This window comes from Oxyura jamaicensis, chromosome Z, assembly GCF_011077185.1.
Source record: "Oxyura jamaicensis isolate SHBP4307 breed ruddy duck chromosome Z, BPBGC_Ojam_1.0, whole genome shotgun sequence".
NCBI classification, from domain to species: Eukaryota; Metazoa; Chordata; class Aves; order Anseriformes; family Anatidae; genus Oxyura; species Oxyura jamaicensis.
Genome location: NC_048926.1, coordinates 22,878,564 through 22,898,653, shown reverse-complemented (window position 1 = coordinate 22,898,653; position 20,090 = coordinate 22,878,564). Strand labels below are relative to the sequence as shown.

Genomic DNA, 20,090 nt, shown 5'->3' with positions numbered 1-20,090 from the left:
GAGATGACAGTGTCTGGAAAAGAACAGGATATGAGTTTGCTGTGTTCCCTCTAATAATGAGGTTACAGTGAGGGTTGTTTTGCCTCAGTTCCTAATGGCTTTTTATTAAACTTGATCTAAACCAACAGAGCGCAAGTGTAACATGCAAAAACTGCTGCTTGTACACAGGCTGAAAATCACCAGCTCGTTTTGCCTCAGTCTTAATCTTTCTCATTGTTTGGAGTGTCTTCTTGTAGAAATATACTGTCTGGAGGAATGTGACCTTCACATGTTGATAGACGTGCTACCAGCCAGCAAGCCCTGAAACGTGCTTTGAAGATTGTATTTATGCATCTTCCCAAACATTTTTTATTGCTGTTGCCTATTTCAGTTCACAGTGACTCCCAGTAATATACAAAATGAGTTATTAGATCTGATAGCCAAACATTTTTATTATTATTATTATTTTAAATACCCACAGCTCAATTCTCACTTTTAAGTGAAGAAGGAAACAGGATGTGAGTTCTAAAAACAACCTGGCACTTGTTTAACCTAATCTCATAGCAATTCTCTTGAATCTTCTCCAACAAGACGGTATAAGTTTTGGCCAAAAATATTTAAGTCTGCATAGCAATAAAACAAATCACTTGTTTAACTGCAGATTACTGCACTCCAACTTTTTAAAGAGAAAAACAGACATTCATGAACTGCATTAAATGGCATTCCTATGCAATATTCCATCTAGCAATAAGACACTGCATCTAAACTTTAACTGTTCCAACAGGTTCATTTTTAACATATCAGTCATCAGTTAGCAGCTGAAAAAGCACTACATTTCTTTCTAGCAGGGAAAAATCTCAGCATTAAAGCTCAGTAGTGAGATTAATGGACTAATTCCATTCTAGATACCAGCTTTCATTTTAATGCCATTAAGGGATCAGAACTGAGACAGACTGATAATGTCATGGAAAAAAATCAACGCATTCATAATGCATATGCTCTAAGACCAAACGCACAGTCCAGTTTTCCCATAAAACTACACAGATATGGAAAACAATGCATTTGAAGTTAGCAATTGTCTGGTGCTTACATCAATGAGAGACTGAGCCCAGAATAAATGCTAACAGCATGATCTATAAAAACAGAGACCAGAATAAGCACTAGCAGTTAGATAGCTGTGGTGCTATTATCACTCCAGTTATAAAGAAAACATTTGAACAGCTTCAATGAGACCTGACAGGACAGTGTCTAAACCAAAAATATCAAACACGAAGACAAATCTTAACTAATTTATCTAACTCTAATTAAGACTAATGATTCTTAATTTTGCTAGATGTACAAATGCCTGGGTACTCACTCCCCACATAAGCCACATCTCTATCTCCACTCAGTCAGTTACTGTTTTAAATATATATTTAAGAAAAGCTACAGCTAAGATGCTTCAAACAGAGTACAATTTAAGAAGAACCTTCACGCTCAGAGGTATTGGAATAAAAATGAAAATAGGAAAAGACATATAAAAATGGGAAAACAAAAAGATGGTTGGTTTCTAATATGTCTCCCATCAGTCCAAGGTTTCTCAGAGACCTTGTAGTACTCTGCAGATGATCGTTCCAATCAACGAAAAAGTTCTAAATAAAAGCGAGAGCCCCAAAAGCATAATCTATTCCATCCATCCCACTTCCTCATTCAACCCACAGTGATTTCATGCACTGTTGGTTTACTCATTTCCCTCCACTCTTCTGCTTGTTCCTCTTTTTCAGTACATTCTTTCCAGCTCTGAGTTGCTATCCCATGTCTAACATGACAATATCCCTGATGCTCTTCCATTTTACAGGAAAGCTCCAGATGATGAGCACCTCTGGGGATTGCTTACTTAAATTCAGTGTGAATAAACCAAGGCTTGATCTCAACCACCATCAGCAACAACTGTTCTTATCACAACCTTGAATTACTTCTGTGGAAATAAGCACTATTCATCCCAATACTCTGACCCACAACTCCTCGAGTTCCTATGGTCACATTTCTCTTTAAGTAACATGTAAACTAAAAGAAGGAAGGTTTGAATTAGAGGCAAGGAAGAAATTCTTCACTAAGAGGGTGGTGAGGCCCTGGCACAGGTTGCCCGGAGAAGCTGTGGATGCCCCATCCCTGGAGGTGTTCAAGGCCAGGCTGGATGGGGCTTTGGGCAACCTGCTCTGGTGGGAGGTGTCCCTGCCCATGGCAGGGGGTTGGGACTGGGTGGGCTTAAAGGTCCTTCCAACCCAAGTCACTCTATGACTCCGTGACTCACCCCTAAACCACACATGTAAAACAGAACCTTTTATCCATGAACTTGTACCACTTACTACAAAAATCATTTCTAGGACACTCCTTGACTGTGTTGCTGTTCTAAGTATCCCTCTTTTCATTTTCCTCATCTCTTTTAGAGAGATGAGCACCTTGCTTTCACTTTTTTCCCCTCTAAACTATCATCTCATTTACAGTCAGGAGAAAAACTTCTAATCAGTCAATAACGTTAGCTTCCCTCACCATCAATTTTTCAAAACAACATCCATACAATTAATTCACATGAATTACAATACAGTGAACTTCTTCTTCTTGTCTCTCACCATCAAAAAAAACACAAAGTTCTGACAATCACCGGGCTACTGATGTGCAAATATCATTGCTCATCAAGCTAACTAATACTTCCCTTCCACCCCATCATGTGCTCCTCTAACCATCTAGGTCACCTTAACTTGTCCTGGAAGACATACAACCTGTTTTCCACCCAACACTCATGTTGAATCATGAGAGATGATTCCAGTTTGTTGACTGAAACTCCTTTGGGTTACATCATCACAAAGGGCAATCTCACTGTTCGGAAAAAAATATTTTAGCCCTCTGAAACATATTAAAATGCATTACACGCATTACATTTGTGAAAACATACGCATAATAAAACCAACAGAATTAGACTGGTACAATCTTTTAAGTTTTCTAGCTAGAAAATATAAAAGGAGATTTTTACCTGGTCTGTTTCTCTACTTTCTCAACAAGTAGCAAGGGAAATAAACTGACTGCTGTCCTATGCAACATGGAAGTGAACAAACTATGGGAATCACCCCACAATTCTACCTTGGTATGTGTTGAGAACTATGATGGAAAACGGTAGTTAAGCAATTTCCTTGACATCTGAAAGAAAGTTTTTTTTCTTCATGCTCTGATTATCTAAATTACAGCTGTAGAAGTTACCTCCACACTTTGACAGAGTTTTGTCTCTGGATTAGAGAGGAGGAATTTCATCTCTTGAATAAATGTGAACATATTTATAACTGGGAACAGAGAGATAAAATGAGAATGAAATAATTCTTACTTGAAACTTGTATTTCAGCCCAAAAGGTAGGGAGTGAATGAAGGATAACCAGCAGCCGTAGAAGCATCCAACTTGAAATAATAATCTGAGTTCTAAATAGCCTGACCATAGCAAAAAGCCGCCAGAGGCTTCTTCATCTAGCCATGGATGAGAGTTAGATGAAGCAGTTTCATGTCCTCAAATGGCAACAGCGACATACAAAAGATGAACAGTGCCTCATTCTCACATATGCAAATAGTTCAAAGGGAGAGAGGAAGGAGCACTAGAATAAAGTATTATTTTACATGATACACTAGGGAAATCATGAATCCTCCAGCCTAAAAATAGGTTGAAACAATTAATTATAGGATTGTAATGAGTGATTAAGAAATTTAAAAAGTAAGCCACCTGTCTGTTGAACAGACTTACAAAGTAGTCAGATTTAAGTTCTGATCATCACGTTCTGGATTTTCTCAGTTATGAAACTGTTTCCTGTTTTGCCAAGTAACAAACATATCTGTTAAGGATATTAGAAACAAAGGGTTGGTATCTTATCTCATTCTCAAGCACCTTGGTCGCCCTAACACAAGCATCCAAGACTTCCTGCATCCTTCACTTTCTGCAGCTTTTAACCCGTAACTCATTGCTTATTTTTTTCTTCATTTAATTAACAGATGGACACTTTACACTACTACATTACTCTGTTTAACTACATACTCAGAAAACAACAAATTTAAAACATCCGTAACTGATTTCCCTTTAAAACTGGAGTAGAAAAGGAATTTCTATACAGATGATTTGGCTGAATGACTTCCAAGTGGTCTCTTTGAAAAGGAACAAATAAATGCTGCTGATTAAACTTTGCATTTATTATATACAATCAAAATCAATTCATAGTCATTTATACTTCATCAAACACAAAAAGGTTTTAAATTACACAACTGGTTACTTGGCTCCTTTCAGAATCAGGTGCTCCTCTGAATCTCTCTACACTGACTTCTAAGAATATTCCATCCGCCATCTTTTAAAATGTACATTTTACTATTAGCGACCACCTGCACATAAAAATCAAGTTTCCTGTACTTAAGGAGTTCCTCATCCTGTACAGGGCTGCAATTTGGTGACCTGTAGCAAGCAGCAGCTAGATAGTTATCCCCTGGCTTACCAAAGAGAATACTGATTAACAAGTATGACTTTTTTCCACCTCTCAAAAGTACAAAATAGAGTTATTTTGATCAAAGTAGCACTGTCTATCCTTTCCCCTCACTTCATTCAGATAGCTGCCAATAATTTAATAAGCACAATCTAACACATCACTGTCTAAACCAGGGGCCAGTGATATTAAAAAGAGCAAGCATAAGCTTCCCCCACACACTTTTTTTTAACTGAGCGCCTAGTCCTTTTTTCTATAAAGATCCTTAGAATAGGACTCATCAGTCCTTGATGACCTGTATTTTCAGTATTATTTTTTTTGTATTAAAGCTTTTTTTGTATGCATTTTACTAACTATTCTATTTGCCTTTTCTCTGTAATGAATGTTCATTTCAAATTTACTCTCTTCTGAGAAAAATCCATCATCTCTTTTTGGCCTAAAACCAAGCTAATACTTCATAGTAAGAAAACCCATCACTTTTAGATATGACATTTAGCACGCTTTTATCATCTTTGTCCTCATTGCCTCACTACTAGAAGAAATACATGAAGATCACCTGCACCTCCAGAAACATGGGACACCTCCTTTTTGTCCATGTATACATCACAGCCTTCCAATCGTCCTGGTGTAAAATTCTCCAGAGGACAGTCAGCCTGTCTTGGGACAGCTAAAAGTCTATGAACACATTCAACAAGCAGGCAGTCAGTCAGGACTGGCCTGACAGTTTGGACTTAAAGACATTGTCCATTTAATGATACTGAAATATGCAGGTTGACAACTTGGTGGTGACTGGATATTCCTAAATACACAGCACTCTTCCTATACTACTAGTCCTCTAGAAATCAAAGGCCATTCCCTTCTTCCTGCTTGCTGTCTTCAAACCTTCTTTGGCCTGAACTAGTTACAGACTAGCTAGCAAACCAGTCTACTTCATTTTCCACTCCTCTTCAGTGACAGCCAGTATTTCTCATATTGACATAGACTTCTATAACACATCTGTCTGCACACAACAGTTGTATGATCCTGTAGACATCAGGATACTGGAAGAAATCTGTACTCCATATACATTTGTATGAATATATTTGTGAAATTTTACAATTTATACTTCACATAAAAGAGAGTATTTTGGCAGAAAAACTACAGCACATCCATTACAACCCCCGACAGTTGTTTATGGAAGTAAAGCATTTTATTAGACTTTTCTGTTTCACCATCATCTCTTCCCATTAGCAGGAAAATATACTTTCATTTCCTGACTGATACAATTACATCATTAAAAAAAAAATCCACGAAAAAAAAGAGTAAGCAGCCTGTGAGTGACAGTGAAGCTGCATCTTAACTGAAGAAATGCACATAGAGACATTCCTCAACCAGCAAACTGTGTAGTTCAAGAACTTCAAGGACAACTGTCAAAATGAAGTTTGCTCGCATAAATTAGTTAGAACTTTAATTCTATCTCCACCAAACAGGCTGGAAAAGGAGAGGAAAGAGGAAGAGGAAGCTAGAATGTGCGACGTTATTCAAAGAAGTTAGAAGTGTTGTCTGTATAGTTTTCCCTCTGAAACCAACACATGTAGTTAAAGAACTATATAAAAAGGTTTGTTTTTTTTATTATTATTTGCTAGTTGCTAAACTGACAAATAGATCCAAGAACTGTTTATGTAATCCAAAGGGGGTGTTTCCTAATACCTAGCATTTGCATAGAATCAAACGTGTTTGCCTACAATCAGGATGAATGTGGTTCCCTTAGAATATCCTTTTCTGGCAACATGGCCATCAGAAAGCTTATCACACAAGCCAACCCGCCGATAACCTAATCTTGTTTTAGGCAGACTCTGCTAGCAGTGCTCACATTTTAGGAGACAAACTAACTGCCATCCTTCATAAATCCTCAATATTTGGCAAGACAGCCTAAAATATTTTAGTACTGATCGTTCACGAGCCAGAGAGTCGTGTCACCTATCAGGACAGTTTGTCCGTACCTCTTCTACTTTACAGGGAACAGCAGGCTGACAGAATGACGGGCTCCCAACAGGCTTCGCCAAGACAAAACATGCCTTGGGCTGACTGGATTAACCTTCGTAGCTGAACCATCTGAGATATGTTTGAAGAGGTGCTTCAAGACAAAACCTGTCCGTAGAACCAAGAAGAGGGAGATTTCTGCCCATGCTTATTGCTACAAGCAGAAGTGAATCAGCAAGTTGAGAGGGCTCACAGTGTGTATGCAAACCAGAGCTTATATAAGAAGTCTGGAACATGTCCAAAAATGATTGAAATACAGGAACCACAGGAATACTGAAGGGATAGGGTACAGTGGCTCCACTTCAGCCAGTGCTGTTTGCTTTATTCAGATAGAAGTTATGATTTCAAGACAATGAAATGCAATTTTCCTTAGGTGACTAATTACACACAGCTTCAGAAACTACGTACTTAACTATAGTCAAAGAACAAAATACAAAATATTACTCCCCTGCAAATGAAGTTGAAGTACTCTATACAAGAAAAGATTTCAGTGACTTGTCAAATTTACCTACTACGTAGAGTAGAATTGCAAAAGGGGAAAAAAAAAGAGATGACAAATTTTAGGATTTAATATTTGTTCTTAAATTTCGTTTAATCTGTCTCAGCTATATACAAGTAAGACCTTATTTACGCTCACTATGTATTTCAGTACCTGTAAATACATATTAATAAGGTAGCTTTATGATAGACCTAAGCATTTCGCAGTGTACTAATTGTGGATTTATCAGCATGGCAAATTATGTCATCTTTTCCAGAAACATTATAAAACTTTGAGAAGAAGCTGAAGAACACATACTAAATTGGAAGCATGAAGCCTCTATTTGAAACAAAGAGGCTTACTAGGTTTCTTATGATACCTACAGTAAATGCTTCATCATGGTATGTTTTAGAAATCAGCTATTTAAAATCTGCTTGCACACACAAGTCTATTGCAAAGCCAGCATTTGCCTCCCAGCCCTGCTCTTTTTAGCTAGCCCAGATTTCCTACACCCAATGAAGGCTCATTAGTCAAGTGTGCCAGTGAACCAACTGTTAAGAGTAAACAGAGGGCAATACATAAGAGCAAACAAAAGTAAAGCAACAACAACAACAAAAAAAATACAGATTAACTATCCCATTTCAATTATTTAAAATTTAAGCATTCCAGTGCCAGAACAAGCAGATCTGCATTGAATCTACAATTACAAAACAAGAATCTAATTCAACATAAAAATATTCTTAACACTAAAACGTCTGTATCAGTCTGTTCGTTTATGCATATTAGGACAAGTAATTGAACAAAATGAATAGCATAACAAAGGAAAGGACCATCTTTAAATCAAAGCTGTGAAATACTGCCTGAACTTCCCACTCTGTTAATGTTAGCTTGGTAGTAAACAGGAGAGTAATAATAGCTTATTGAAGTCTCACTAGCCAGAGAACTGCAAAAGAGATCTCAGAAGTATAACTGAGAAATATGGCACTTGCAATTATCTGTAACCAAAGATGTATAAAAACAATTATTCTGAAGTGCTCACATAGAATATCAGGTATTTTAGGTATTTAAGCTTTTGCTTCCCAAAAGATAACATCTGCAGAAAACAAAAATTCTTTCATTTTTCTAACATTTATTAAAAAAGCACTCTTTCCTCACAAATCATTTTTCAAAATGAAGTTCCAACAACCATACTTTTTTCCCATGATGGTTCCAATTTAAATCTCACATGGGACCTGAACATCCAAGCACATCATTTTTACAATACTACCAGTACTGAAAGCAGTATTTTTGCCATAAAAATATTTCCTCTCCAGTAAGTCAAGCATTTTCTGTGGATAGTTGCAAATATTTGAGTGTATTCTACCTACATACTTGAATCAGAGCAAAAGACTGAGAGAACAGGGTGAAAAGCGTGTTTTGCTCAATGGCCTTGATTAGGACTAAGACAATGATTCCTACTGCAATATACTAAGATCAAAATATACTGTGGTCTATTAAAGATTTCTGCAACACTTCAGCCAGGCATACATTTACAAAAAAAACCTCCTCATCATTTTATTTATGTTGTCTCTTCAATTCTTTATGAGTACCTAATTACATCTGTTGTTGAATTATGTGATTATTAAGGATTCTAAACAAACAAACAAAAAAACTTCAGTTTCAGGCCCCAAAATACATGTCGCTAACAACTTTATGTAAACAAGCCTACAAAGCTAGAAATGTACATGCCTGTAACTGCAAAGGAAAAAAACCACCACCAACAAAAAAAAAAACATTAATCTTTCTATGGCTAGGATGCTGTAACAGGGCAGAAGTGTTTTGTGGTGGTGGTGGTTTTTTTTTTTCCTGAGCCATCTGAATACACTGTCATAAAATGTGTAACTACTTTGTAGTTTAGACAACATTTTAAATAAACAAGTAATGCAGAAAATTAAAGCAAAAGCAATGGAAGCCAGATTGCCTACACACAAGTGCTCACACAGAGCCAATAGGAACATGTTAAACTCAGATACATAAAACATGTTCTGTGATTCAACAGAACCATCACACTGCAGAGTATCCCTTGTGCTTCTTGCCAGGAAGCAACCACAGTCATCAGCTCTCACGCATCATCCCTACAAGCTACTGTACAAATTCAGGAATTAAAACAAAGTACATCATAGAATAGCTAGAATAGTAAGTGCAGTCAAAACTTTTTCTTCCTTTTACCTCCTTCAGCATATCTGGACAGTCACTTACCCGAATCAGTCCACCACTGCCAATTCACACCATAGGAGTCTGAATCAGTTTCTGAACTCGGATCACAGAATCACCAGGATGCAGCACAGAGTTTTCTAAACCATCCAGCTCATGAAACTGTGAAAAACAATTAAGAAACATTTTCAAGATGGCAGGTATAAATGATTGGATACAAAATATAAAGCAGCTTCAAATCCACACATTAACTTTGCTTTAACATCAGAATTAAACACAAAGACACCAAAGTGCTAATATGTAATCTACCACAATAACCATTCTACAATTACTTATTTTTGTCCTCTGCCAAATCTCAAAGTAATACAAACAGATAAAGCAGTGTGCCAAAACACAAAAAAGGTAGAACTGATTATCATTTCCTCCTTTCATACCGGCCAAAACCAAAACATATGCATTGCTAGCAAGCTTAAGATCAAAACAACTTCCTTTGTTATTTGCATGGATAGATTTTTAATGTAATTATCAGGTTAACAAAATGCAACCAAAACCAGTAAGTTATGTGCAGAACCTAAACTAGATGACTTCCTCTTAAAATGCTAGTATTCTGGCAAAGCTGAAGCACGCTCAGAGACAATCTATACCACCCACACTGTCACAAATACTCCCACAGCCCTCATGGGGAAATACAACTCCTAGCAACAGATGAGGCTTTAAAAAAGCTGCAATTATTTTAATTGGACCTGCCAGCTGCCTTTCATTTAGCTTAACATGAGATTTTATTCAAAGACTGCAGCCACAGTCATTGGCAAGGTAGTTGCTTACAAGTAGTTGGGCCTATTTCTGAAAAGCTTATCCTGCCTGGAGAGCTTTTGTGGCGTATTGCCATATACTCTACATGTTGAGGACACAAAGTTTTATTATGTGGTCCTGGCCTGTAATATGAAATAATGTACTAAGTCCAAGATGTATATAGAACACACCCATTGCCTCATCTTGATGACATTGGTTGGGGCCAGTTCAAATAAGGTGACAAAACACAGAAGGACGACACATTACCGAAGGATGATTTTGTCATCTCCTTTCAAAACAGCAAACACATCCCACACCAAAAAAAATCTAACACATTTAGGTAGGTTGATGGAGTCTTTCTCAAAAGAAAAAGATTTTTCAGGTCAGATCCTTACTAATGTATTATTTTCATAAAGCATTCAATATACTGACAAATCTGAATGTTATGATTCCTAAAATCTTTAAGACAAGCCATTATTAAAATAACTGCTGCTGACACTTTCAGAACACTTACTGTGATTTAGCAAACTCTAAAACCTCTGTACTGATGTATCTACTTTACAGATAATCGGTATTTCAGCCACCTTCTCCAAGACACTGATGTTAGCAGCTGCCCACGATCTTACAGCCAACACAGCTAGAAACCCTGAAAGATCCAGGGGTTCCAGTTCCATAACCATATTGTTAATTTGCTGGCTTGGCTGAAAAAGTGTGTGTGTGTATGTGCGTATATATATATATATATATATATATTGTGGTAGCTCTGGAACTTTCCTTCTTATTTTTTCCTACTGTCTTTCTACCCACAGCCAGGATTTTTGTATGACTAAAAATACTAACATGAGTATTGTATTAAATCACATCTGAACAATATCTGGATCTATAAAGATGGAAACAGCTTTCTTGGCTCTTAACTAAAAAAGTCAGAGTAATGTCCTCTCCCTTGTCTTGCTGTCTTCCACAGAAGGTTAAAATTTCAGTTCAGCTGGAGATTTAAGTAGCATCCTTCAAAATGGGACAGTGGACTATTGAACATGCAGACTCCATTACATGCCCAAGTTTGTGACTGCCTCTGTCAAGTCTTGAATTCTGTGGTACCCCCATCAGTGCCTCAGTCGCCAGCTCTTTCACCATATCCCAAGTAACAAGCACACAGTAACTGTAGGGCCACATAAACTATGACCAATTGCACAGATCAATACATGAAATATTATTATCTAAGCATTAGATAAGGACTGAATAAAGAACTGGAACACTCTTCCATCCACCCTTCTCTCCCCCCTGCTGACAAATAAGACACTGTAACACAAGTCCAGAAGAGAGACAGCAGTTTAATCCCACTGTCAATAACAATGTATTCCCTGTGACCTTTAACCACCTTCTTGCTACTAAGATTAAAACTCAGTATTTCTTTCCTTACTAAAAAACTGAGTAGACTACCACACATGCTACAAACGCTCAGTGCTGACCAAGTCCCCAAAAGTTAAGGGAAAATAAGCCAATCTTTACAAGAAGTATCTTGCTCAGGCACTTCCCCTAATTTAAGTTTTTTTTCCCACAATGTAACTTAGAAATTAAGTATCTACAGCTAATCCTAGCTTTTTCATTATCACATATGTCCAACTTTAATTAAAGCACATGCTGCCCAATTAACACCAAGAACTGATTTGAACTCAAAGCCCTGATGGGCAGGTCACTTTATGAAAAAGTACCTGTTTTACATTTGAGCTACACTCATTTCAGAAGAGTTATGAGCAACCAGAGCTCTTCAAAACTAGACAAATTTGTGCTGTTGAGTGCACAAAACCATCCCTTGCAGACAACATCTGAGAGAGAATGAGTATTTTTGTAGGTGTAAAGCCAAGTATGAGAACAGTTGACTTGGATTTTCCTCTACTACCACATGTGAAAATTATGCTGCATTAAAAAAAGAAAAAAAGAAAAAAAAAAAAGTTGTGAATTAAAAACCGTAAGAAAATGTTTTTGTTATACTTCACTTCTGGTCCTCTGCTACTGTTCCTATTTTTCAACAGCTCTATGCCATGAAAGATGAGGGTCTGACTAGCTATATGAAATTTCGTACAGGTATTTTCAAAAAGAAGGTGGGGTCAGTACTGTTATCAGGCACATAAGACTTCGGAAGAACATACCCTGGAGCCCAGGCTTAAATCAGTAGTAATGGAAGTTCATAAACCAAGTCCATCGACCGCTTTGAATAAACTTACTGGAGAAAGACAACAGATCCAACATCATAGCAGACACTAAGTTTTTTCAGTACACGAAGCCAAGAAGCGTCAGCACACCACTCAAAGCAATACAGACACAATTACTGAGAGCAGGAAGCAATCAGAATGATCACTTAAAGTAGCAAAATTCCTTAGAAATACTCCATTAATCAAGTTTTAATAGGCTCAGAAAGACTCAGAGATATTTGATAATCAGTTCTACTGCATCAGGATATCTATGTATAAAAAGCAGCATTTTGCTTTCACCAGGAAAAGAAAAAAAAAATGAGTTATATTACATGATTTTCCCCTTTCTATTTCCTTCATCTACCATAACAAAGCAATAAACATACTTAGATTTCTTTAAGCATACTTCAGTTGAACCCACAGTTCAAAATAAGGGGAAAAAAAGAAAAATATGAATTTATGAATTAATTCATTAACATAATTACTAGAAGTGCACATACAAAATCAATAATTTAGCAGCTACATTAATGCAGTTGGATATGAACAGAATAAACAAAATAAATCTTCTCTACAAGTACTTTCTGAAAGCAACTAAATATTTTCTGTATCAGATTCTTTTTGTCAAACGGGGATAATGGAGGATGCATATAATTACAGATAACATACAACACCCAAATTAGTTATTCTGTATCACAAGAATTTGTTTTGACATATTCATTCCACGTTCAATCAAAAAATCAGTAAGAAGAGTTAAAACATCTTTGACTACTATCCTTCAAAATGTTAATAGATAACTTAGTTATACAAAAATCCACTTTGCTGGAAGGTAAGCAATTGACAGGAAAAGACATCAAAGGTTCTGTGTGAGCATAGGTACTTGCTATTGAATAGCTGAACGAGCTGTTTTTCACACAGCCTGAACAAGAGAAATTTGGCAGTGGATCCTAGTTTCTTCTGTGGCCGAAGACGGCAGGAGAGGAAGGAAACCCTGCTCAACAGCACACATAATCTCACTCAGCCCCGCTTCACCGCCGGCAAGAATTCCAGTGCACGACTCAATTCTTATCCATGTATCAAGACTGATACCAGAAAATTAATGATCTTAGCAGAGACAGAGTCATTTCCATTTGGGATATTAAAGTAAGGGATCTTAAAGTATTCCCTTTTTCCTTATTTTTAGATAGGTATTTATATACATATATGCCTATATTATACATTGCTTTTTGTTATATATATGCTTATATTATACATATATATAACAAAAACTTGTACTCTAGTCATAAGGCAGAACAGATGTAAAAATACATATGTAATTGTCCCTTAGGAACCTTTTCTGCCCAGCATTAAGACAAGAAAGATACACTGAAACTAGAGTCTAGTCTTTCAAAAATGGAGTCATGCTATTCTAAATCTTCCCCAAAAGACACACAACTATCTCTAGGGAGTGAGAGTGACAGAGAATTACTACTACATATTTTCAAGTGGAAAAAAAAAAGCAAAGACATAACTTTAAAAACAGAAAAAGTGAACACACTTCATAACATTTGCACCAAATATTCACTCAGAGAACGTGTGTGGAGAACATCAACGTGAAGTTATGCCAATATGAGATATGCATGCCCTCAGGTTGAGTCATTTCCAATTTACCATGCTCTAGATTCTTACTACAGATAAACTATCACAAATGAAGTATACACATGACAAAAAAATGGAAAACAGCACAATTGTTCCATGCTTATTTGCAAGGTCAACAGATGCTTCATATTTTTAAATTCCTAACTAGACAGTGACTGCATTTTTTTAAATTGAATTGCAGTAAGTTTTGACTTGGGGGCTGGGGGGAAGACCACACCTTTATTGATCTTTATTTCACAGGATGATGTTTCAGTCCCAGAGAACTTAGTATCATCACAACAGTTCCTCTCAAGTACACAAAATATCGCAATTAGGAAACTATCATAAGGGAAGAGTTTACTGACTCCAGACTATACTTCGGTTAATTCTTGCATTGCACAATTTGAAAGGAAAAAAAATCTCAGATATAACATTCCAAACAGCTTGGGACTTCATACGTTCTGAGGAGCTTCGTTTCAAGCTCTTTTTCTGAGGAGCACAGATGTAAGACTGACTGGCCTCTAGTTCCCCAAGTCTTCCTTTTTTTCTCTTCTTAAAAAATGGAGTTCTATGTCCCCTTTTTAATCACTGTAACTTCACTAGACTACCGTGACTTCTCAAATGACAGACAGTAGCTTGGCCAGTTCCCTCGGATGCACCTTATTAGGTTCATGGTCTTGTGCACCTTCAGGTTCCTTAGATGATCTCAAAGCTCATCTTCTACAGTTGTCAGTTCTTCATTCCCCTGGTCCCTGCCTTTGGATTCTGTGACTTGGGCAGTACGGCTAGAACATTTCCCAGTGAAGACAGAAGCAAGAGTCATTGAGTACCTCAGTCTTCATCAAGTTCCAGGTAACTAGGTCTCCTGTTTCACTCACCAAGGGATGCGGGCATGTATACAGGTTCTTTCTTCTTCCTTCGTTGTCCTGTGTACTTGAAGAAACTCTTATTGTTTACATTGCTAGCCAAGTTCAGCTCCAGCTGTGCCTTGGCTTTCTCAGTTCTGTACCTGCTCTCCTACATCCCCATAATCTTCCCAGGACGTATATGCTTGCCTCCACTGCCTATACATTTTGGTTTTGTGCTTTAATTTGGCAAAGAGGTCTTGACTTAGACAAACTTGACTCCTGTGTTCCCTGCCCAACTTCTTAAATGTCATGATTCAGAGCTCTTGGGCCCCAAGATAAATGTCTTTAAATTTCTCTCTCCCACCTCTTATTCATTCCTTATCTCTGAGTGAAGTTTCCCAAGGGATCCTATGCACCAGTGCCCTAAACAACTGAAAGTTTGCCTTTCTGAGGTTTAGGGTCTTGATTCTACTCTTTGCCTGTCCTGCATCCCCCAAAACTGGGAATTCTACCAGGGCATGATCACTGACTGCATTCCAGGCTACCTCCAGTCCTGACCTCTCCAGTAAGTTCTTCAGCACTGGTTAGCAACAGGTCCAGCAGCACATCTCCTCTGGTTGGGCTATTTTGCAGATTAAAGAGCAGGATGTACAGACAACTACCAGCATGAGAAACAACTTTTGGCTGCTTAAGGATGTTTTCAGAACTATGCATTTGACCCACTACTATTCAAGTGGGCACCATACAACAAAGCCTCTCCTTCAAAAGTAATTGTTGCTAATACTAGTACAGATGAAAATGGAAAACTACACAAAACTCAACTGAAATGCTTCCCATTCATCTAAAAAAATGCATTTTAAGGAAGAGAGGTTTAAACTCAGATCTCAAAGAAAAAAATTTAGTTGAGACTATATGAAAAGGGATACTTTTTCCCCTTCCACTAGAAAAGAACAAAAACTCACGAGTGCTTTTCCACATTACTCCCACTCTCATCTCCCCATAGAAACAGAGAGAAGCACAGTATCAGAGCCTTAATAAGCTGTTATCAAAGCAAGAAAAATCTTTTTGTCTACCTTGCATGTATCAGTGCTACCTCCTCTCAACTGTATATGCTTGGCCCTTTGCAGAGAGGTGAAAGATCAGAAGTTCTGTTAGCTACACTTTATGACTGCAGGACAGCCGAGTGAGACTACTATAGCATACATGCTCCATGCCACAGTCACAAAGCACCTTCACACCAGGACAGCAAATTTCCCCAAAGGTTTTAGAATGAAGAAGCTTTAATTATATTGCACCTTTAATCCCTCCATGAATGACGATGGATATACTATAGTAATCTGAGATGAAAAAGTAAAATAAAATAGTTATCATTGACAAATACTTCTAATAGAATCATTCCACCAGTGATAATACCTACTGTTTCAACTTGTTTAAAGATCATACTGACATACCTGTCAGTTCCCCATTCACACTGACATTTGGGTCTAACTTGAAAGCAGAGCATGCCATGTTCAAACACCGTTCAGCTATGGATTTCAATCAAGAGGTTCCTCCAGCTGATTAAAATAATAATAATAAAAAAATCAAGCCATCAGAAATCCCTAGAAAGTAAAGAAACTAGCTTAAATATGTCTTGAGAACAAGTAGTCGGGAAGGTAGTTTTGAGGAAAAAAAGGACTTGATGACCTCAGCAATGAGGAACTGAACAGGTCTCCAGTCTTCCTTTGTGTTTTTCAAATTCCACTTCTTACCATAGTTAATTATTTCCCTAACACCGCAGCAATTACAACCTACTTTACAGAGATCATCTGTCCCATTACTTTATGGATAATAATTCTGGAAATTAACTAAAAGCTATATATTTTCAGGCCTATTCTTGGAAGTTGAAGTATCTTCAGCTCTGTGAAAGATAAACATCCAATTCCAAGCCTACTACCAAAGTCTAAAAAGTCAACCTTCACGTGCCAAAAAAAGCAGGAAAGATAGGAGGGGGTACATTCGAAATCTGCTCCAAAAAAAAAAAGTGTAAATGTTCAGTATTGCAATTTTTCCATTTTTAACAGGATTCAGACTTATATGGGAGGATTACTGAGGAACAAATCAGACAAAGTCAGAGAAAAAAATTATACTTTTCTGTGATTAAGTAAAAGAATATTCTAAACCAGCAACTACAACTCAAAAAGCAAGTCAAGTCACAGTGAGCTTAATCCAAACTATAGACTGATAAAGGAAGACCAAGCCTTACTTTTCCTACTCACATCTGCCTTCTGTTAAATCTAGGGTTTACACAACCAGCACAAGAAGGAGGACCCAGGGGACTATAGGCCAGTCAGCCTTACCTTGATCCCTGGGAAGGTGATGGAGCAGCTAATCTTGGAAACAGTTTCTAGTCACATGAAGAAGAAAATCATCAGGAGTAGTCAGCATGGATTCACAAAGGGGAAGTCATGCCTGACCAACCTGATAAGCTTCTATAATGAAATCACCAGCCTGATGGATGAAGGGGAGACACTGGATATTGTCTTCCTGAACTTCAGTAAGGCCTTTGATGCTGTTCCCCACAAGATCCTCACAGAGAAGATGCTGAATTATGGACTGGGTGAGCAGACTGTGAGGTGGATCAAAAACTGGCTTAATGGCCAGACACAGAGGGCAGTGGATAGTGGTGCAAAGTCTATTTGAGGAGGTCTGCAGAAAAGGGAAGAGTTAGCCGAGCCATATCTCAGTCCTGAAGATACTCCAAGCAACCAGAAGAAGTGAAGACATTCAGTAAGGTCAGCAAACAGTTATGGTCTGGATAATGATATGTCAGCAGTTATTGCTCTACATTTGAAGTTCAGAACCGAAAGAAGTGTCTACAGGATGTGGTCTTAACTGAAAGACAACCTTGCAAGTGCTGCACATACTTTTGCAACAAAAAGTCAATTTTTTAACCTACAAAACAATACATTTATTAGAGGCTTGAGTGAATGGAACTACACCGCACAGAACAGACCATCATCCCCACCACACTAAGTTGTTTTTTAGATTGTTTTCACATTTAGGTTCATTAAACTAAAAAAAAAAAAAACAACAACAACAACAACAAAAACCTCTTAAATCCAAAAGTAACCAATGCAAGGTGTCTCATCAAGAAATGTTCGTGGTTAAGAGCTGCAGCTTGTCAGTTAGGGTGGGCTAATTATAATACTAAGGTTAAAACAATCTTGTAGAACGTTCTTTAATGAATATCAACTTGTAATTCAAAAGTGTTTTTTTATATTGAACAAGTCTGTACACAGAAAATAAGAGACATTAAATATACAATGGGGCCACTGCTGTGACATGACACTGATCTAGATGCATCTCTCCTCTGCCCCACAACTCTTAAATAAAGATTAACTGTAGATTCACATGATCCACCTCAAACACCCTATAGCACCAGAAACTGCCACTCTGTAGCAGATAATGCCCCTTACTTAGAGCAGAATGCACACTATTTCTCATGTTTAAAAGAAAAAAAATACTTATCTCATATGAAGTCCTTCAACTACTGTGAGTCTTTACTTATTTGGATGTAAAGCAAGCCTAATAGTTTGTACAGATTTGTACAGATGAAACCAGTATCTATGCAGAGAACACAAGCTTCTATTCTGCATTAGAAGGAAAGCATACCTGACAGCAAATACTGATAGTAAAAAATGGAAAAAGTGTTTGTTTGTTTGTTTTTTCCCATAAAATTGAAAAAAGAAAAACAGTGTTGTATTCTGGCCTGCTCGTAAGTCAACCTTACAAATGTGTTGGAGAGCCTAATCAGAAGGGACACTTTCTGAAAGAAACCACAAGGAAGGATGAAACAAAGTGTAACAACCAAGATGCTTTTATAAGTCACATCAGTATGTCATGGTTAATTAAATCACAAAGAGTAGATTTAAGTTACAAAGTGCCTTTCAGAGAATAAAATATGTATTAAGACAACTGTTCAATGGACAAAGAAAGAGAGACTGGGTATATTTTAAAAAGGTGTTTCTACAATGCTATTAATACAAAGATCCTAGCAGAAAATCTGGAATAAACTCCAAAGGGAAAAAAAAAAAAAAATCAGTGGGTTCCATAGCCTTATTTACCTATTAAAACCAAAAATGGCTTTGATGAGAATTCAAGTTTTTAAAATACAAAAGGACAGAAGTAAAACATATACCTGATGGGACACTTCTTCATGCCACTTTTTCTGGTACTTTCTATGATTCAGTAGCTACAGGACAGAGCTGTTGCCACTGATAAGTGGGAGAAGAGTAGACACTGGAACGCATCATGCTTGAGCAGCTCAGGCCTTCCTTTGGCTCAGGTGAGGTGGATCAAGACACAAACACACAACAGAAGAAGTTCTTTTGGACTGTATACCTCATCTCAACACATGAACACTTCCTTGCTGACATCATTATCGTAGAACAGCTAAAGACTTCAGGCAGCAGGAAAGAAGAATTTAAACCATATACAGAACCACCAGCATTTCTTCTTTCAACCCAGAAAACAGGATTGCCAGCCTTGCACTCTACCTCAAGTCTGAGCCATTAATCCCCCACACAAACAAAAAAGAACACAGAAATGTTTGTAATTATGGCCTCTGCTACAGCCAGGGTTTAGATGAAGCTACCTCATTATTAAATGTTTCATTTAAAAAAAAAATCATGCCTTCCACCACTGGGAAAAGAAAATACCTGCCCTCATTCTCTCTTCTTTCAGGGTGTTACCACTTCTTCCACAAGACAGAAAAACACTGAGAACATTATGCAAGATAATTCACTGAGGTTAATTTTTAACTGTAAGTCTAATCATAATGATAGAAGAGAAAAAAAAAGACAAACATTCAGAAAGGACAAACAAATTTGCTTTAAAGATACTAATTTCATTCCTCCAAGTTGGTTTAAGAGAGCTATAACATGAAGGTTTTCAAATTACTTTAGATTAGAAGAAAAATCTATGCATAAAATTACAATTAGAAACTGAATCAAAGTGACTATCACCTTCTTTGCAAACAAGGAAATAATGTGCAACAAAACAGTCTACACCCCACAGCTGTTTCTCTATCACAATAAAATCTTCCAATATTTGGAGATATTCATAGAAAATATTTCCAATTCTGCCCTGAGAACTTGCCAGAATTGCAGTTGGGCCTGAAACAAAAATAAAAATGAACCATGAAGGATGTTAACGACCCTGTCTTTCTACATGCAATATCAAGCCAATACATAAAGCTCTCTTAGTGATGTAAATAAAGAAAAACATAAGTTACCAGCCTAAATAAATAAATATATATATATATTTAAAAAAAAAAAAAAAAGGAGTCCTGCATGCTTGCACAGCCTAGATATCCAAGGAGGGAAATACAGTACTTTTTTTTTCCATATACAGCACCCCTATTGATAGCCTCACTGTTTCAATTTCAGCATATGACATATGCTAATCAAAATAAAAAACAAGCTATACGTAAACAAACAGT

General features: G+C 37.2%; 1 protein-coding gene across 6 annotated transcripts in view; it reads right to left on the bottom strand.

The window, feature by feature from the left end:
• Window positions 1-20,090, bottom strand: part of ERBIN (erbb2 interacting protein) — a 122,071-nt gene that overhangs the window by 89,607 nt on the left and 12,374 nt on the right. For all 6 annotated transcript variants that reach the window (XM_035309244.1, XM_035309245.1, XM_035309247.1 and 3 more), the window contains one exon: window positions 9,208-9,324. The gene's annotated coding sequence lies outside the window, so the exon portion shown is untranslated. The remainder of the gene's footprint in view (window positions 1-9,207; window positions 9,325-20,090) is intronic.